We start from the raw sequence: 20375 nt of genomic DNA on the forward strand, positions 1-20375 counted from the left end.
TCCTTAAATTCTATATTTATCTCAGGCAGTGCATCTAGAATGCACAACTAATGATGATTAAAGCAGTAAAGGGCCACCTACACCTGTTATGATGCAAAAGAGACGCATCACCATTTAGATTTCTTAAAGACTTAAACTGTAGCTGAAATAGGAGGTACATCTTTGTAACACTGAGCGCATGAGCACAAAGATGGAAATATGAAATCTACAGTTTCTGCATACAGTAGTGTAAAACCCAGTCATCTGAATAAGTGCTATTTTTTAAAAGAATGTATTATTTTAAGAAAAGTTATAAAATCAAATAAAGGCATCGAGGATTACAGAAAATAAGATATTTCTTGGGAATAGTGTCTCTATATGAAACAAAGCATTTTCTGTCACACTTGTTATCTTTTCTCTTTGGCGGGCAGTGCCAAAGTGTAGCCACTAAAGTCTCATCTAGATGAAGACCTTCCACTTGTCCTTTCTTTAGGATAATGAAAGTAATTATAGGGTCTGGAGTGTCCCTGGTGGCCAGTGGCTAAGATTCAGTGCTCCCAATGCAGGGGGCTGGGGTTTGATCCCTGGTCAGGGAACTACATCCCACATGCCTCAACTAAAGACCCTGCATGCTGCAATGAAATTAAAGATCCTACATGCCACAAATAAGACCGGGTGCAACCAAATAAAAAAAAAATTTTTTAAGAAAGTAATTATTAGAGTCTGTATTAGGGTTTTCAAGAGAAGCAGAAACAACAGGATGTATTGCCTATAGAGAGAAACTGGTAGAAAAATTGATGCTTAAAAGACGATCAAAGGAAACAACCTTCAGAGGAGCATGGAAGTCCTTAGCACCATAGGCTGAGCACAAGGGGAAAGTATTTTCTGTAACTTCCTCAGAATATAGGATGATTCTAAACCCAGAATAGCCATTTATTATAAGTTTGATGATTGACTGGCTGACCTCTTCATTAATCTGTACCAAAGCTAACCCTGAACCCAATTTTGGAATACCCTTTAAAAACCAGGACTTCATCCTGCAATGCCCCATCTTAAATACACAGAATTCAAAGTCATCTTGAAATTTTCCATCAGCTGCTGAAGCTGCAAGCTGAACTATTACTACCGTTGTTGTTTGGTCACTAAGTGATCTCCAACTCTTTGTGACCCCATGGACTGTAGCCCACCAGGCCTTTTGTCCATGGGACTTGCCAGGCAAGAATACTGATCTGGGTTGCCATTTCCTTCTCCAGTGGATCTTCCCAATTCAGGGATTGAAACTGCATTGTTGCCTGCATTGGCAGGGAGGTTCTTTACCACTGACCCACCAGGGGAGCCCATTTATCCTTTATAAATCTCATTGCAAAATTTTCAGTGATTCATTTAAATGAAATTTGATTGATCATAACAGATAAAAATTCACTAAAAATCACAGCAATTGTGTTTATCAGTTCTTGAACAGAAATCCTGAGTGCCAATGACACCAAAATATACTATTAAGAAAAAGAAACAAAATTCAGGCTTTAAAAGAGTAAGCCTAACTAAATACAACTAGTATTTAAATTTTCTACCTAATATAGTCTGTAAGTTTGTCAATTTTATGATTTTGTTTCTAGCTGTAAGTTACAGTAATAGAACTCTAGCCATAACACAGGGCACTAAGAATGCAAACTGGCCAAATATGCCAGAATATGCAAAAATTCTAATTATATAGAGATAAATGATGGCTATTTTTTAATATATGGTTATGTGTCATTAAAATTTTTAAAATTAGAACATTTCCTCACATCACAAAAAATAAACTCAAAATGAATTAAAGACCTAAATGTAAGACCTGAAGTCATAAAACTCCTAGAGGAAAACATAAGCAGAACACTCTGACATAAATCACAGCAATGTTTTATTGGATCTGTCTCCTAAGGCAAAAGAAATGAAAGCAAAAATAAACAAATAGGGCCTAATTAAACTTACAAGCTTTTCCACACCAAAAGAAACTATTGATAAAACAGACACCCTACTGAAAGAGAGAAAATATTTGCAAATGGTATGACTGGTGGGATTATTATCTAAATTATACAAAAAGCTCATACAAATAAACAAAAAAATCCAATTAAAAATGGGCAAAAGATTTGCATAGGCATTAAAAAAAATACAGTGGCCAACAGGTACATGAAAAAACATTCAGCTTTACTAATCATTCGGTTTAGTTCAGTTCAGTCACTCAGTCATGTCCGACTCTTTGTGACCCCATGCACTGCTGTACACCAGGCTTCCCTGTCCCTCACCAACTCCCAGAGCTTACTCAAACTCATGACCATTGAGTCAGTGATGCCATCCAACCATCTCATCCTCTGTCATTCCCTTCTCCTCCTGTCTTCAATAATTCCCAGCATCAGGGTCTTTTCAAATGAGTCAGTTCTTTGCTTCAGGTGGCCAAAGTATTGGAGTTTCAGCTTCAGCATCAGTCCTTCCAATGAACATTTAGGGCTGATTTCCTTTAGGATGGACTGGTTGGATCTCCTTGCTGTCCAAGGGATTCTCAAGAGTCTTCTCCAACACCACAGTGCAAAAGCATCAATTCTTGGGCAGTCAGCTTTCTTTATAGTCCAACTCTCACATCCACACATGATTACTGGAAAAACCAAAGCCTTGACTAGACAGGCCTTTGTTGGCAAAGTAGTGTCTCTACTTTTTAATATGCTCTCTGGGTTGGTCATAACTTCTCTTCCAAGGAGCAAGTGTCTTTTAATTTCATGGCTGCAGTCACCATCTGCAGTGATTTTGGAGCCCCCCCACCCAAAATAAAGTCAGCCACCGTTTCCATTGTTTCCCCATCTATTTGCCATGAAGTGATGGGACCGGATGCCATGATCTTAGTTTTCTGAATGTTGAGTTTTAAGCCAACTTTTTCACTCTCCTCTTTCACTTTCATCAAGAGGCTCTTTAGCTCTTCTCCACTTTCTGCCATAAGGGTGGTATCATCTGCATATCTGAGATTATTGATATTTCTCCTGGCAATCTTGTGCTTCATCCAGCCCAGCGTTCCTCATGATGTACTCTGTATATAAGTTAAATAAGCAGGGTGACAATATACAGCCTTGACGTACTCCTTTCCTGATTCGGAACCAATCTGTTCTTCCATGTCCAGTTCTAACTGTTGCTTCTTGGCTTGCATACAGATTTCTCAGGAGGAAGGTCAGGTGGTCTGGTATTCCCACCTCTTTAAGAATTGAGAAATGCAAATCAAAACCACAGTTAGCTAACACCTCACCCCTGTAAGAATGGTTCCCATTAGAATCTACAAATGTTTGTAAGAACATGGAGATGAGAATAGTTGGTGGTGGAAATGTGAACTGGTGCAGGCAACATGGAAATCAGTATGGAGTTTTCTAAACTTGAGCTACCATATGGCTCATCATTCCATTCCTGGGTATATACTCAAAGAAAATGAAAACACTAATTTGAAAAGATACATGCAGCCCAAAGTTCAATGCAATGTAATTTACTATTTTAAAACTTTAAAAACTAACTAGTAAGTTGTCATATATAATGAAGTAGTCACTATGCATCTCCTATATCAAGAGCCAAAATTTAGAAGATAAAACAAAAGGAATATTTTTCATTCACAAAAGCAAAACAAACACATGAAATATCTAGAACTAGCACATTTGCAATTCCTAAGGAAAAAAGCTACAGAACTTATTTGGAAACTAATACAATTATGTAAAGTTTAAAAATAAAATAAAATTAAAAAAAAAAGAACTAAAAAGAAAATAACTCAAAAAAAAAAAAAAAGATGCAAATAGAGATCAGATATATTAAGATACACTTTTTTTTTTTAACCCAGAAGTGTTAAATAGTATTGAAAAGTCAACATTTCCCATATTAATATAATGATTTAATTCTAGTGTGCTTTTTTTCTGTGAACTTGACAAAAATGACTCAAAAGTTTATTGGGAAGAATAAGTATAATAATAGTCTTTAAAAGTCTCAAACAGAAATGTTAGGATAGTAAGCTACACATGGAACATAAAACATATAAAACTACTGTAAATAAAATAGTGTGGAATACGTGCAAAACATTGCACAAGAGTGAGACAGGATAAATATCCTGAAGCATAGCCTAGTAGTGGATGTTACAGACAATAATAGGATGTAAAAAAAAAAAGGACCATCATAAAAGGTTGGGATTACACTATTTAAAAAGAGTTTTGGGGAAAATTGGCCCTCGGGGAGAATAATCATCAAATCCAGACCTCCCTTTAGGCTCTAACATGAAGAGTTAAATGGAAAAAAAAAAAAAGGAAATATATATATTTAACTGAAAAAAATTATATATATAATATTTAACTGATCATTGGATGAGCAAAGAAACTCTTTGCCTAAATATATGAGAAATGAAAGAATACACATAGAAAAGATAATGCAGGTGCCAGGTGAAAATTTTCAAGCTATGCTTGCCAGATGAAGGCTGTTTTCACTCACCTCTTACTGGCTTCAAGGCTGACCCATGTCTGACATCAGAAAGTCAAGGCCACTTTCCTCATTTCCAAACCTTCATGTTCCTTCTGAAATTTTGAGTCTTTTGGAGTTTTTGTTGGCCAGGCCATGCAGCTCCCAGGATCTTAGTTCTGAGACCATGGAGCAAACCCATGCCCCCACAGATGAGTCCTAACCACTGGACCACCAGGGTTCAAGGAAGACCTGACTCTGAGTCTTGTTCTCTGAGTTCTGGTTTGCCCCAAGGTTGCAACTCTTTTCTTCACTCCTGTAGTTCCACTTGCCCAAGAAAGAAGCTTGACACCCTGGAGTTCATGGTGGAACTCAGATTTATTCAATAATTCTTGATTATCACCTGGGCTTCCGTGCTCAGTCGTGTCCGACTCTTTGCAACACCATGGACTGTAGCCCACCAGGCTCCTCTGTCCATGGGATTTCCCAGGCAAGAATACTAGAGTGGGTTGCCATTTTCTTCACCAGGGGATCGTTCCAACTCAGGGATTGAACCAGGTTCTCCTGGGTCTCCTGCACTGGCAGGCGGATTCTATACCACTGAGTCACCTAGGAAGCCCTTGATGATCAATTACTCAACACTAACTAGATTCAGTTAGAACTAGACATGGAACAACAGACTGGTTCCAAATCGGGAAAGGAGTACATCAAGGCTGTACATTGTCACCCTGCTTATTTAATGTATATGCACAGTACATCATGAGAAACTCTGGGCTGGAAGAAGCACAAGATTGCCAGGAAAAATATCAATAACCTCAGATATGCAGATGATACCACCCTTATGGCAGAAAGTGGAGAAGAACTAAAGAGCCTCTTGATGAAAGTGAAAGAGGAGAGTGAAAAAGTTGGCTTAAAACTCAACATTCAGAAAACTAAGATCATGGCATCCGGTCCCATCACTTCATGGCAAATAGATGGGGAAACAATGGAAACGGTGGCTGACTTTATTTTGGGTGGGGGGGCTCCAAAATCACTGCAGATGGTGACTGCAGCCATGAAATTAAAGACGCTTGCTCCTTGGAAGAGAAGTTATGACCAACCTAGATAGCATATTAAAAAGCAGAGACACTACTTTGCCAACAAAGGCCTGTCTAGTCAAGGCTTTGGTTTTTCCAGTAGTCATGTATGGATGTGAGAGTTGGACTATAAAGAAAGCTGAGTGCCAAAGAATTGATGTTTTTGAACCGTGGTGTTGGAGAAGACTCTTGAGAATCCCTTGGACAGCAAGGAGATCCAACCAGTCCATCCTAAAGGAAATCAGCCCTAAATGTTCATTGGAAGGACTGATGCTGAAGCTGAAACTCCAATACTTTGGCCACCTGAAGCAAAGAACTGACTCATTTGAAAAGACCCTGATGCTGTGAATGATTGAGGGCAGGAGGAGAAGGGAACAGCAGAGGATGAGATGGTTGGATGGCATCACTGACTCAATGGTCATGAGTTTGAGTAAGCTCTGGGAGTATGTGATGGACAGGGAAGCCTAGTGTACTGCAGTGCAGAGGGTCACAAAGAGTCAGACACAACTGAGCGACTGAACTGAACAGAACTAGATTCAGGTATTACTGATTCAATGAGCCAAACTGCCCTACATCTTACTGGATGATCCCTATAACAGTCCCTGGGAAACCACAAGTGAAATAATTCCTGTTTTTCTCTGGAAATTTGGTTTTGAACTAAAATTCTGAAGTCCACCATTTCAAACACTTGTTTTCTAGTCCCCGCAGACTTCCAACTACAGCTTTTTCAATTCAGTCACCAATAGCTCTTCCTCAAAGCTGGCCACTCCTGCAGGAATTCAGTGGCCTCTTCTAAGAACACTTACATCCTTCTCTCTCTGAGACCATCCAACCTCTTCCTCTTGCAGGTTGAAAAACTTTTTATCACCTGACCCACACTGGTCACCAAAGCCCCAGGAAGTTTCATTACAGCTGGAGGACCAGGTGTAGTCCTCAGAGCCCCCGGTGGCTCAGATGGTAAAGAACTCACCTGCAAAGAACCTGCAGCAGACACAGGTTCAATCCCTGGGCTGGGAAGATCCCAAGAGGAGGAAATGTCAACCCACTCCAGTATTCTTGCCTGGAGAACCCCATGGACAGAGGAGCCTTGTGGTCCAAAGGGTTGCAAATAGTCAGACATGACTGAGTATGCCTGCATGGGGGACACCGTCAAGTTTGAAGCAGGTTTACCACTTATTTGTTGGTCACTTAAACTGAGATGCAAGTACATATTGCCTCCAATGTCTGAACATACAAATGGCAGTTCTACAAATATAAACCAGGAAATTAGCTCACGATCTTTTACCCACAAGATAGGTCTATGTCTCCTTTTTAGTGCAGAAGCAGAAGTATCAATCACTCTGTTTCTCCACTTGAGCATCCTGAATCAATTCCTTGCTGCTTTTGCCATGTGCCATGTTGTTATTCTGGTACCTACCTGGGCCAGGGGGACCTGTGCCTTTCTTACACCAACTGCAAAACACATAGCCTAGCCCAAAGAAATGGCAAATAGCTCTTAGTTCAAAAATTGCCCTCTCCCCATACAGAACCACGTGCCGTGTTCCTAGACCCTCAGAACATCTCCATGTAGATGTTTCTGGGTCAGTGGAGTATGTATCTGCTGCCTTTCCTTCATCCAGTCTCTCCTTCCCCCTCTATGTTTCTGTACCTGTTTATACTGCACTTTATATGTGAAAGAAGAAACTGTCACATTCACGTGTGTATCTGCCAAATAGCCCCAGGTACATAGTACACGCTAAGGAAATATTAATTGAACAAAGAATGAATGATGATATCAACTCCATTTGCAAATAGCCTCTCTGTTATCAACTGCAAATGTCTGGCCTGGAGATTCTCTAGTTGGCATGTATACCAGGGAGAGAGAGAGAGCATCGGTTTGTGAAGGAAATGGCATTGAAAGGACAGAGATGACACAGAGAGAAACTATTTTGAGATACAATTAGAATGTCTCTTAGAGGAGAAAGGTTGAAAGTAGGAAGGGATTGGTCTGATTCAATTAATTCTCAGGATAGTGAGGTCATCTATTTTTACCTCCACTCTCTTAAGAAGAAAAACTATTCTATTGCTCAGAAGATATGGATCTTTTGGCCTCCACCAGCCTCTGCCCTGATTTGCTCTGTTAACATCTTCACATGACTTTATTTGATTCTGTATAAATGGGGATATGGCACCATACACAGAGCCATTTAGAAAGGCTTTCTTTCTAAGGTTACAGTCATTTAAAAACGTGTTTTCAGACTTCCCTGGTGGTTCAGTGGATAGGGATCTGCCTGCCAATGTGGGGACACAGGTTCAATCCCTGGTCCAGGAAGATTCCACATGCCACACAGCAATTAAGCCCATGCACCACAACTATTGAGCCTATACTCTAGAGCCCGTGCTCTGCAATAAGAGAAGCCACTGCAATGAGAAGCCCACACACTGCAACGAAGAGTAGCCCCTGCTCTCTGCAACTAGAAAAGGCCCATGCAGCAATGAAGATCCAGTACAACCAAAATAAAAGTAATCAAAAAATTTTTTTTCTTTAAAAGCATAATACCATACTGAACCTTGTTCTGAGTCCATAGTTGTTATATTTTAATTTGTATTTTCATTATATATTTTCCCACCCTCTGCCTTTTTTTTTCCTTTGAGCATGTCTGTAGAATTAAACCAGTGTATTTGAAAGTAAATTCTTTCCCTTTATTTATTAAGCTAAAATCTTACTTGTTCTTGGGTACTTTTTCTCTGAAACTGATTCCTAAAATTTAAATGTTTTAAACCAATCACAGTATAAAATTATCATGGTTCCTTGATAGACAAAGAAACCCTTCAAAAAATCCTTTCTTAGAGTTATGAAAATAATATTAACTTAGAATTTTCAGAATGGCTTTCATGAAAATTAGTCTTATGATAGCTGGAATATTTTTGTCTTATCCACTACAGTATAATTTAACTATTTGCTTTTATAAATTAATTTGGCCTAATGTTCACTCTTATGATTTATTCATTTTTGAAATATTAGTGCCAGTTTACATTTACTGAAAAAAAATCTCAAGGGTGAAGATAACATAGGTCTTGTTCTCAAATGATTTATCTATTTCTTCTCAAACTCCTTAAAAATACTTCAAAATAAAAACAAAAATATTTACTGTAAAAGAAGTAGATTTTAATTTTGCTTCTGGTAATATTAAAATATCAGTATAAAACTATCAAAAATTGTTAATAACTTGGGATTGAAGAAAGTAAGATCAAATATATACACAAGTATCCACAAGTCCTTTTCAATGAAATCTAGTGATCGTTAATGTCTTCCAATAATATTGTCTGTGTTATTTTTTTAACACCATTCATTTTTCTCTAGTCATTTTTCTTTCTAGAATAAGGTGGATAATCTGAAGGGACACATGTACACCTGTGGCTGATTCATGTCAATGTATGCCAAAAACCACCAAAATATTGTAAAGTAATTAGCCTCCAATTAAAACAAATAAATAAATTAAATATATATATACATATATATATCGGTTGCTGCTGCTGCTGCTAAGTCACTTCAGTCGTGTCCGACTCTGCGTGATCCCATAGACGGCAGCCCACCAGGCTCCCCCGTCCCTGGGATTCTCCAGGCAAGAACACTGGAGTGGGTTGCCATTTCCTTCTCCAAATATATTGGTTGGTTATACTGTATACTGTAATGACTTGCAACTATTTCCTGATGAATTTTTAATCTAAAAAAATACATATTTTAAAATTTGAAGGCAAAAAACAACCTTTCAAAAACAATTGCAGAGGATGCAAAACAGTTGTTTAGGGGACCAATGGTTCATTATATACACATGGCAATTTGAAGACTGACTATCGCAACACAAAGCTTCAAATAACAACAAAAAATGGCATCTCATTGCTACTGACTATGGTCTTTAAAACTGAATTAACAACGACTCTTTGAAAGTTCCATTCAAGTTTGAGAATAGTTATTGGACTTGACAACTTTGTGGATATATTGCATTTAAGGTCTGCAGGCAATTTCAGGGGATATTTTGATGTTTTTGAAAAAATCTGAACTGTTTCATATTCCTGATGTAAGTAGCCTAAAAATAGGCTAAAGGGAGGGAGATGGTATAATTCAATATTTTTCCCTGAGCATACTTTGAGAAGCCTCTATGGTACTTCTTTTGTGAATTCTGTAATTTCTGGAAGCAACATTATATATTCCTAAAATAATAATTTACTAAGTGAACATTAAGCTCTCTGCCAAAAATAAAAAAGGACCACTAGAAGATGTCAGTGTTGACTTCAAGTATAGACCAATACTAAAGACTCTGTCTAGTTGCTTGCAAATTGAAATAGTGGCTGTAGGCAATACTATCAAAACAGAAAGTGCTAGTTGCTCAGTAATGTCCGACTCTTTGTGGTCCCGTAGACTGTGGCCCACCAGGCTCCTCTCTCCATGGGATTTTCCAGGCAAGAATACTGGAGTGGGTTGCCATTCCCTACTCCAGGGGATCTTTCTGACCCAGGGATTGAACCCGGGTCTCCAGCATTTGCAGGCACATTCTTTACCACCTGAGCCACCAGAGATGCCCTTAGGCAACACTGTGTCCTCCTATAAATTCCATCATGACAAATTATCAGTTCCAGTAAATTTAGCACATGGATTTGATGTTTGGACAGATTACTAGAAGTTTAAATAGAACCAGAGCCCTAGATGTGTTGGCTTTTTGCCACATACTAATCATCTTCAGTTAGGATGAAAGAAAGATGGCAATTCACCAAGCAATCAAAAACCTACTATAGACATGGCTCGAGAAATCACTTCTGGTTAAGATCCAGACATGAAAAGCATGCTAGTGTAGAGAAAATGGACACTCTACTTTAAAAAGTAACTGCCATTTTAAAAATCACAAATATGTAAGAATGCAAATTACAGCATTACTGGGTACAGCAAAGACATCTTGAAAGTGCAGATTAAAAAAAAAAGGAAGATAATGAATAGGAAATTAAAATACTATTACTCTGTATTTAATGCTTATTATTTGCCAAGAATTATGCTAAGTCCTCTATTACTTACCATTTTAAAAATTCTTAAAAGGAGTGAACTTTTAAGTTCAGTACCATCATGAACTCATTATCTAGATGAGGCATCTGTGGCTTAGGGGGTTTTATAATTTTCTTTGTTGTTGTTTTAATATAAATTTATTTTATATAATTTTCTTAAGTTTATGCAGCTAGCACTAGTTGTAAAGAATCTGCCTGCCAGTGCAAGAGACACGGGTTTGATCCCTGGGTTGAGAAGGTGCCCTGGAGTAGGAAATGGAACCCTACTCCAGTATTCTTGCCTGGGAAATTCCATGGGCAGAGGCGCCTGACGGGTTACAGTCCATGGGGTCACAAAGAGTTGAACCTGACTGAGCAACTGAGCACCATGTAGCAGGGGAAATGGGTCTCAAGTTTCATTCTGCCTCTTGCCAAATTCTAGATTTTTATTTCTTCTGTAGACTGCATCTGACCAATTAAATGAAGATAAATCTCCTGAATTCTATAAGAAAATGACAGCAGGCAAAATCTTCAGGAAAGACAAATATGATGTCTCTTATCCAACAGTTGACAAGATGAGAGAAGGAGGGAAAAGAAAAAAAATGAAGCCCTCAAAGCTAAATCTGATCCAGAAATCACTGGGGAGAATATTGTTCTTATACAAGAAAAGCGTGTGGGTAAAAGTAACTTTACAAGAGTCAGTTTTGCTTGAAATTTATAGAGGAAAAGAAAGCAATATTGTGGGTAAAGAGTTCAGAGAATTTATAAGAGAAGAGAATCTCTAGTCCCAGAAGAAACTGCTCCATAACCACAGGAACCATACAGGGCAAATGTAATAAGAAAAGTCATTGGAGGAAAGAGAGGACATTGGGGAACATGCCATGAAAATACACAAATGTGTTGCAAGAGACACAATATAAAACAGGAAGCTATACTGTAAACTGCAACGTACAGCATATTTTTGAGTGAAGACAGACTAAATTTATTTTTAAATAATATAAAAAAACAATGTTGATAAATAACAGTGATTGAACTTCCACACTAGTCAACAAAGGAAAAGTCCCCTACAAAAGGGTATATTTTTATGTTTACCATTCCAAAAATTGAGCATCTGAAAGATAAAATTCTCAGAATGTGTACAGTACATTGTAACTTGGAGGGAATAAATATTAGTAATCTCAACTTAAAGAAATTAAACCCCTGGAGAAGGGAATGGCAACCCACTTCAGTATTCTTGCCTGGAGAATCCCATGGACAGAGGAGCCTGGTGGGCTACAGTTCATAGGGTCACAAAAAATCAGACACAATTGAGTGGCTAATACACAAACATTTAAATAGAAATTCCTAAGTATTCTTATTTAAACTGCAGCCTAAAAATTATTTTAAGAAGAGAATAAGAAAATGATCCAATATATCAGTCAATATTTATTTATAAGAACTAATAAAAGTGTGAAAAAAATGTGATCAAACTATTCAAAAGTGGACCTGCTTTCTCAGAAGAAAGAAAATATGGCATCAATATAGTAAAGATGAAGAAATTCTTAAACGATTAAAAACCACATGAAAGTTAATGAAAGCATTATAAATTAAAAAATAAAAGATGGTACTCCAAAAGAAGAGTTGTTAACTTTAAAATGTATTTTTGGAACTATTTTAAAGAAAAAATAAAGAAAAAAATGGTACAGGTCAAAGATGAAATATCAAAGACAAGACCAAGAAAACACATTCTGACTATTTGTGATCCCATGGACAGGCTTCTCTGTCTGTGGGATTCTCCAGGCAAGAATACTGGAGCGGGTTACCATTTCCCCCTCCAGGGGATCTTCCCAACCCAAGGATCGAACCTGCTTCTCAGTCTCAAGCAACGGCACATGGATTCTTTACCACTAGTGCCATCTGGTAAGCCCAGAAAACACATAATCTAACAAAAGCATCAGTACTGAAATGTGAGCAGGGACTTCTGTGGTGGTCCAGTGGCTAAGACTCTATGCTCCCAGTGCAGGGGGCCCGGGTTTGATACCTGGTCAAGGAAATAGATCCCACATGCTGCAACTAAGATCCATCATGGATGAAATAAATAAATTTTTTTTTTAAAGAAAGAAGTATCTTTTTTTAAATGAAAGAAATGCTTGCTCCTTTTGTACAGGAATTTTTAGCAAAAAGACACAGTCCTTTGGTGCTTTTCCGAAAGTTTTACGGGAGAATAAACAAATGACAAATGACTGGTAACACGGGAGAGGTTTTAAGTAAAGACAGTTTTGTTTTTTTTTCAAAGACAGTTTAAAAAGGAGACGGGGAAGGAAAAATCTTATAATTAGACATGCCAGGTCTTTCTTTAAACCATCTGCTTTACCAGAAAAGTTGCTGAAAAATTCATTGTCTTCATTCATCATAGCAAACTGTGATTTATTTTCTCATGTATATGCATTACATGTAGACTTAATTTCTAGAGGACAGGAACCATCTCTTATTCATCTTTGAATGCCAGATGTTAAGAACATAGCAAGTACTCCATGGACTTTCATTGAGCTGTGTAGGATATGTGAATATACCATATATTGGTGCAGTGAGATACACTCATACTAATCCATGAATGAGAAAAAAAAATTAAAAGTAATCTATAGGCTGGGTTGAGGTTGTCCCTCTACTGTGATCAGTAGAAGACTCAAAAGCAAAAACATATCAAAATAGAAAGTAGTCAACTGTAAAGCTGAAAAGGGATTTGGCACACAAAATGCGTGCAGATGACATCACTTCTGATAGCACTTTCTTGCTCTACCAAGATGACAATTCTGATCCCGGTGATACTGCTCATCAGGTGGGCAGAGAAGAAAGTGGTGAGTACTTAAGATGTACAAATTGTTCCTTGTCTGTTTACTTCGATAACATTGAGGGCTCTGGTGGACTTCTGGTGGGCCGTCAACAGAGAGACCAGTTGAAAGGCTCATGTGAGATACTAAGTAGAATGAGAATTCTGCACCCCAAAGCTCACATGTTGAAGTCTTAGCTCCTAATGCCTTGGGATGTGACAGGATTTGAAGACAGGGTGTTTAAAGAGGGAATTAAGGTTTAATGAGGGCTTCCCAGGAGGCACTAGTGGTAAAGAATCTGCCTCCCAGTGCAGGAGACAAAAGAGATGCGGGTTGGATCCCTGGGGTGGGAGATCCCTGGAGGAGGGCATGGCCTACTCCAGTATTCCTGCCAAGAGAATTCCATGGATAAAGGAGCCTCGAGGGCTATGGTCCATAGGATCTCCAAGAGTCCTGAGTCGACTGAAATGACAGCATGCATGCACAAGGACACTGTGTGGGCCCTAATTCAATATGGTTGGTCATCTTATAATGTTGTCATTGCTGCTGTTGTTCAGTTGCCCAGTCATGTCCCACTCTGCAACCCCAGGGACTGCAGCACATCACACCTCCCTGTCCCTCACCATCTTATAATAAGAGGTCATCAATTCACAGGAGCACATAGGGTTCAGGATGGGGAACACATGTATACCTGTGGCGGATTCATGTTGATATATGGCAAAACCAATACAATATTGTAAAGTTAAAAAAAAATAGATAGATAATAGGGAGGGAAGGAAGGAAGAAAGGAAGGAAGAGAAGAAGAAAAAGACATAGAGAGATAATACAGAAAAAAGGAAAAGATGAAACCAGGCAGGGACCAAGTCACAGAGTATTTTGTCAACCCAAGAATTTGATTAATTCTATAGAACACACTTTTAATAAGATAAAAGAGAAAAGAAGAGGAAAATTAACCAGAGATAAAGCATTTGCATTTAATCATAAGGAAGGCTGCTTTGCCTACTGTGACTTGCACAAAGTGGATGAGAATAGATTCATATATGAATACATTTTTCTGTGCAAAGTGAGAGCAGGGAGGTGGAGTCATTCATGGCTGATGTTCCCAACTTCCTTGAGTAAGTGGGAAGCCAGATAACCCTGGGTGAGAGGAGGGATGGAGAACTGAAATGAATGGTAAAGATGTGGAACAGCTGGTGGCGGATGGAAAAAAGAATTAAGGATAGTTACATATTCAAACCCCTTTTCTTTGATAGTATTAAGATATACAGTGAGTTATAAATTTTCTAAGTCAATATCAATAATGAACAGATAAGGAAAAGCTCTTGTTTATAGTAGAAGGCTAAGAGCTTGTGGAGGGCCTGCTGGGTTGGAAAATGATCACTTTGCAACTATCATGGGAAAGACTGGGGTCAGCTCAGGACCATCCATAGTAGTTAAAGCTAGGAGGAAATTGTGCTGGTGAGCAGGTTATTTGTGTGATCGAAAAATGTCTCTCCGTAGACCACTTACTAATTGTAAAGGAGAAAAGCAAACTGTTATTATTCAGCGGAGAAATCAGGCCAGTTCTTCACCAATTTATAGCACACATGAGGCGGAAACGAACATTGCTCACCTTCAGAAGTGATACCTTGAGAAGGACGCAGCATCACTTCTGCATTTTTCTGGCCAAGAATGTATAATATCATCCTAGTTATGAGGAAATATCATAAAAATAAACTGCTGGATGTTCTATTAATAAAAAGGTAGATTTGGGAGTGTATTCTTCCAAATGTCAATGTTACAAAAGGAAAAAAAAAAGGCTGTGGAGGTGTCTCTGAATAAAGCACGCTAAGAAATCATGATAGCAAAAACCAGTACCTGACTCCACACTGGGTTCTGTTTCAGAGGGAACCATTAGGCTCTAACAGACTTTATTAAGTGAATAACAAGACTGGAATCTGGACAGAAGATTAGATAAAAATATCCTATCAATGTGAATTTATGAAGTTGAGAATTGGACTGGGTTATGTAAGTGAATATTGCCAATCAGTGAAGCATTTAGGAGTAAAAGATCTTAATGTACATAATTTACTTTCAAATTTCTCAGGAAAATAACCATGCATGTATATATATACATATATATGTGTGTATGCGTATATATATATATATGGTAGATATATGGATATCAGTACAGAGAGAGAGAGAAGGGAAAAAAACAACAACCCTCCCCCCAAAAATAAAACAAAAAGAGAGCAGAACACATGAGAAATGATGAAGGAAATGGGTAAATGGATAGCAGGTAAACCCTGTACAGTATATGTGGGTGTTTTCTGTGTTACTTTTGTTAACCTTTTCAAATTTGGAATTATTTCTCCCTCCCAAATGTTTAATTTAGAAGCTTGAGGGTAACCACCGTAAGAACAGAAGAATAATTATAAATTCCACTAAGGGTCTCTAGATGTAGTAAGGCTTGAGCTGGGTCCCCAAGAAGACAAGGCAGAAAAGGCCTGACTAATTATGACAGTAGCTTGTGTTACTTGATGTGTGTGACACAGAATGCAGCCTCCCCCTCCCCATGAACTCTACTTCCATTCGATACCCTTAATATCACAAGAACACAGGACAAAGGATGCCAGCAAAGCTCATTAAGCAAAGGTATAACATGAAAGTGATGACAGGGCTACCCTAGTGGCTCCGTGGCAAAGAATCCACCTCCCAATGCAGGAGACGTGGGTTTGATCCCTGATCTGAGAAAATCCCACATGCCTCAGAGCAACTCAGCCCATGAGCCACAACTATTGAGCCTGTGCTCGAAAGCCTGGGAGCCACAACTACTGAGCCCACGGGCTACAACTACTGAAACCCAAGCACCCAGAGCCTGTCCTCTGAAACAAGAGAAGCCACCGCAGTGAGAAGCCCACACACCACAGCCAGAGAGCAGCCCCTACTCGCTGCAACTAGAGAAAAGCACGCACAGCGCTTCAGTCGTGTCCGACTCTGCGACCCCAGAGATGGCAGCCCAGCAGGCTCCCCCGTCCCTGGGATTCTCCAGGCAAGAACACTGGAGTGGGTTGCCATTTCCTTCTCCAATGCATGCAAGTGAAAAGTGAAAGTGAAGTCGCTTAGTCGTGTCGGACTCTTAGCGACCCCATGGACCACAGCCCACCAGGCTCCTCCACCCATGCAGGCTCCTCCATTCTCCAGGCAAAAGTACTGGAGCAGGGTGCCATTGCCTTCTCCAAATGAAGACCCAGCACAGCCAAAATAAATAAATTTTTAAAAATATTTTTAAAAAGAGAAATGAATGATAAACCTCCATTAAAAAATTAATAAGGTGGCTTCTCCTTTTCTCTATCTCAAGAGACTCTGTTGTGATGAATAATAAACTCAAACTTACAATTTGTGTAAAAGAGAAAGAGTCTCATCTAATTAATGCCTTGAAGTAAGTGATTGTAAGTGATGCAAACCGTGTTAAGAGAATTCTTTTTCGGTCACTGAAATATAATCCAGTTTTTCAAGACAGTTTAGCTTATACAATTTTCATTCACCACATATTCACATTAATAGGTGTTTTCCTCAGTGGCTCAAGTTTGAGAGATTTTTCCTCAGTTTTATTCCATAAAATACAGGGAAAGTGTCAATAACACAGAGAAGCATATCAAAACAAAATGTACACTTTGGGATAACTCCAGGATATTTCATGCTTCTTTTATGCTACTGCTGTGTTTTGAGTCCTCTATGAAAACAGATTTTGTTAACATGGTCCTATTTTCTTGTGTTTAGCAAAATATCCAATCTACAACCCTATTTAAAAGGAAAAGTCTAACAAAGAGATTGATCCAACAGTCAACAACCCACTTTTGAGAACCAAATGACAACAATTGTGAAAGTTAACATCCCTCCCCAAAAAAGATGGATAAAAAGTTGGATATTCATGGTGTTCATTTAGTGATCAATTACAAATGTTGAGATACCTGACTTGTTTTTTCAAGATCTTCTTGCTCCCTTCAGCTGAGTGCTTACCTTAACATTATACACATTGACTGTTTGATGAATTTTGTTTGCAGTGTTTTGGCGGGAATCTGTTTGGGGAAAGCCTATCTCATCAGTCATGCATACAGATAGATTTTTGCCATTTTCAGGCATCTGTTCTCTCTAGTTCCTGCTCCTCACCAGCATTTTGCTGCCTGGCCACACTGGCATTTTCCACCCTACTTCTGACTTCTCCAAATATCCTCAAGCATGAGGATCTGTGAAACCATCAAAGCCCTCATAGTGAAGCCTTTCTAATATTTTTTATTCATTAAATTTAGGGCTTTAGACTATAATATACATAGCTGTATACTCTGATGCAAATAGACCATTGAGAATTTCCATTGCAAAACTTCAACCCCTAGAAACCACAGAGAGATGTATATATGAACAGCAACTTATGTTGTAAATAGCTTCCTACCTCCTAGATATGAAATCCATTACAGCCAAGTTCTCTTGATTGAAGAAGAAATATATTTCCAAAATGGAACTTGGAAAAAACATACTGTCACTCCAAATCATTTCACTTCTGTTGTAATGACCCCAGGAGACATTAGTGAAGGGATGTGATCATGTGACCAGTTTAGGAATAAGCAGTCCTCCCCTGCAACCGTGTTTTCGCTGTCCGCGGTTTGTTATTCGTGGTCAACCACAGTCTGTAAATATTAAATGAAAAATGTCAGAATTAAACAATTCATCAGGCTTAAAATGCATGCCTCTCTGACTGGCTTGATGAAATCTTTGCTTGCCCTGCTCCATCTGGCCAGGAGCATGAATCATTCATTTGTCCAGAGCATCTTTCCCATTAGTCATTTGGTAGCCACTCTGTAGGTATCAGACAGACTGTCTCAGTATGGTGGTGCTTGGTTCAAATGACCCTTATTTTACTTAACAATGGCCCCAAAGTTCAAGGGTAGTGATGCTGACAATTCAGATACTGTAACTGTGCCTAATTTATAACTTTATCATAGGTATGTATGTAGAGGAAAAATCATAGTGTATATAGGACCCAGTTATATCTGCAGTTTCTGGCATCCACCAAAGGCCTTGGAATGCATTCCTCATGCATAAGCTGTGAGGGATGGGGACAGCTGTATACCAGCTACAACTTTGAATTCTGTCTCTAGGTATGATGTACGTGTTGAATAACAGCCTGAAGAGATGGGAAGGCGACAGAGACAGGGGATCCCGTTTTGCACTTTGGCTTCTGCTGGTTTTCAGGTAGGTTACTTACAGTGGAAAGAGAAAATATACTTATCTCTCTATAAACTGTCAGGTTTATTTAGCCAAGCTTACAGAATTTTAAAGAGAAGGCTACTTAGTACAGGAGCTAATTTAATATGTCTCAGTATGGCTTGGGCTTCCCTGATGGTTCAGCAGGTAAAGAATCCTCCTGCCAATGCAGGAGACACAGGAGACATGGGTTTTATCCCTGGGTCTGGAAGATCATCTGGAGCAGGAAAATGGCAACCACTTCAGTATTCTTGCCTGGAAAATCCCATGGACAGAAGAGCCTGGTGGCCTACAGCCCAAAGGGTCACAAAGAGTCAGACATGACCAAACGACTATGAAGGAATGCAAGTATGGCTCTGCACTAGTGGGACAAATTCAGGGAACATTCTCAGTACAAGCGAGGACCTGCCAGAACCAGGAAACCACCAAACTCTGTCACACAATGGAACATTTATGCCTGGGCTTTGTATTTCCATCCTGAAAGACAAAACACTCCTAATATATGCTTTCTCTTTTAAGGGGGTTTCATGTATGTATGGCTGTAATGGTTCTTGATGCAATTTGTGTGTGTTAGTCGCTCAGTTGTGTCCAAGTCTTTGTGACCCCATGGACTGTAGCCTACCAGGCTTCTCTGTCCATGAAATTCTCCAGGCACGAATACTGGAGTGGGTTGCGATTTCCTTCTCCAGGAATCTTCCCAACTCAGGGATTGAACCCAGGTCTTCTACATTGCAGGCGAATGCTTTACCATCTGAGCTACTAGGGAAGCCTTGAAGCATTTTGACCATCAACAAATTCACATCTGGGAGGAGAAACAAGAATCAGGTCTCACTATCTAGGCTCATTCCAAGAGACCCAGGAATGCATTTCCTCATAATGCACTCCCTGATTCTTGAGGGGATTTGAGCCTGAGTTCAGGCTGAGAACTATGATCACCAAACCATTTCCCCTCTAGCCAAGTTTTTGCTGGAGCTTATACAAAAAGACTACAGTCTAGGCACTGTAAGGCAATTACTTAATTGCTCATTATTACTGCTTAAAGTGTTTATGCATTTAAACTACTAAGAAGACATAGCTCTCTCTAACCTCTCTCTCTCTAAAATGTCAGTTCTTTCTAACAAATACCAAGCCTTGCTTATTATGAAATAATGAAAAACAGATTTTCTAAAAACCTCAATAACTCTCCTCTTGAGGTTCTTTATTTGGTTTAAATAGCTGGTTAGCATCAGTTAATTTGAAAAACTATGGAAAATTTTCAGAGGAAAAATCCACCCCCTCTTAAAGCAGCATTCAAGAATAACTTTTAAACATAAAACAAATTATTTCAGTGCTCCTCCTGTCAAAAAGTCAAAACCATTATTATGATGTTTCTTAGATTTTATTTTTCCTACATGCCAAGCACAGCTGAAAAACAAATGATGACCCTTTAAGAGAATTCTCCATGAAAATGGCTCTTAAAATTATTTGTGAACCTGAGCATTCTAAGAAGTAAAAAAAAAAAAAAAGTCTCATAAAGGAGCTACAGGCATAGGAAAGGCTACTATTGGGGGAAATATCTTAAAGCAATAAAAGCAGGCACATTAATTTAAATTTAAAATATGTGATATTTTGGGCAAGAAGAAAAGCTTGGTAGAAAGAAAATGTTATAGATATTCAGAATTATATAAATTATCATGAATATACTAAGTAAATTTTCACTGTGATGACTTCAATGACATATAAAACTTTTAAAAGAAATGTGTTATACTTATTGATATTAATGATATAATTAAACATATTGGATAGCAAGAAGATCAAA

The 20375-nt window shown here is 38.6% G+C and overlaps 1 long non-coding RNA gene across 4 annotated transcripts in view; it reads right to left on the minus strand.

Annotated features, from left to right (window-relative positions):
* The window catches only part of LOC147346107 (uncharacterized), a 321158-nt gene that overhangs the window by 60839 nt on the left and 239944 nt on the right, over positions 1–20375 (minus strand). For 2 of the 4 annotated variants that reach the window (XR_015153454.1, XR_015153452.1), the window contains exon 3: positions 17766–18000. This is a non-coding gene — a long non-coding RNA (uncharacterized LOC147346107). Of the gene's footprint in view, positions 1–16901; positions 18001–20375 lie in introns of those variants that run through there. The other 2 variants (XR_015153451.1, XR_015153453.1) reach the window with 1 other exon arrangement.

The sequence above is a fragment of the Bos grunniens genome, chromosome 24 (assembly GCF_055505025.1).
Source record: "Bos grunniens cultivar Pamir isolate PY7600 chromosome 24, Bosgru_T2T1.0, whole genome shotgun sequence".
Classification (NCBI taxonomy): domain Eukaryota; kingdom Metazoa; phylum Chordata; class Mammalia; order Artiodactyla; family Bovidae; genus Bos; species Bos grunniens.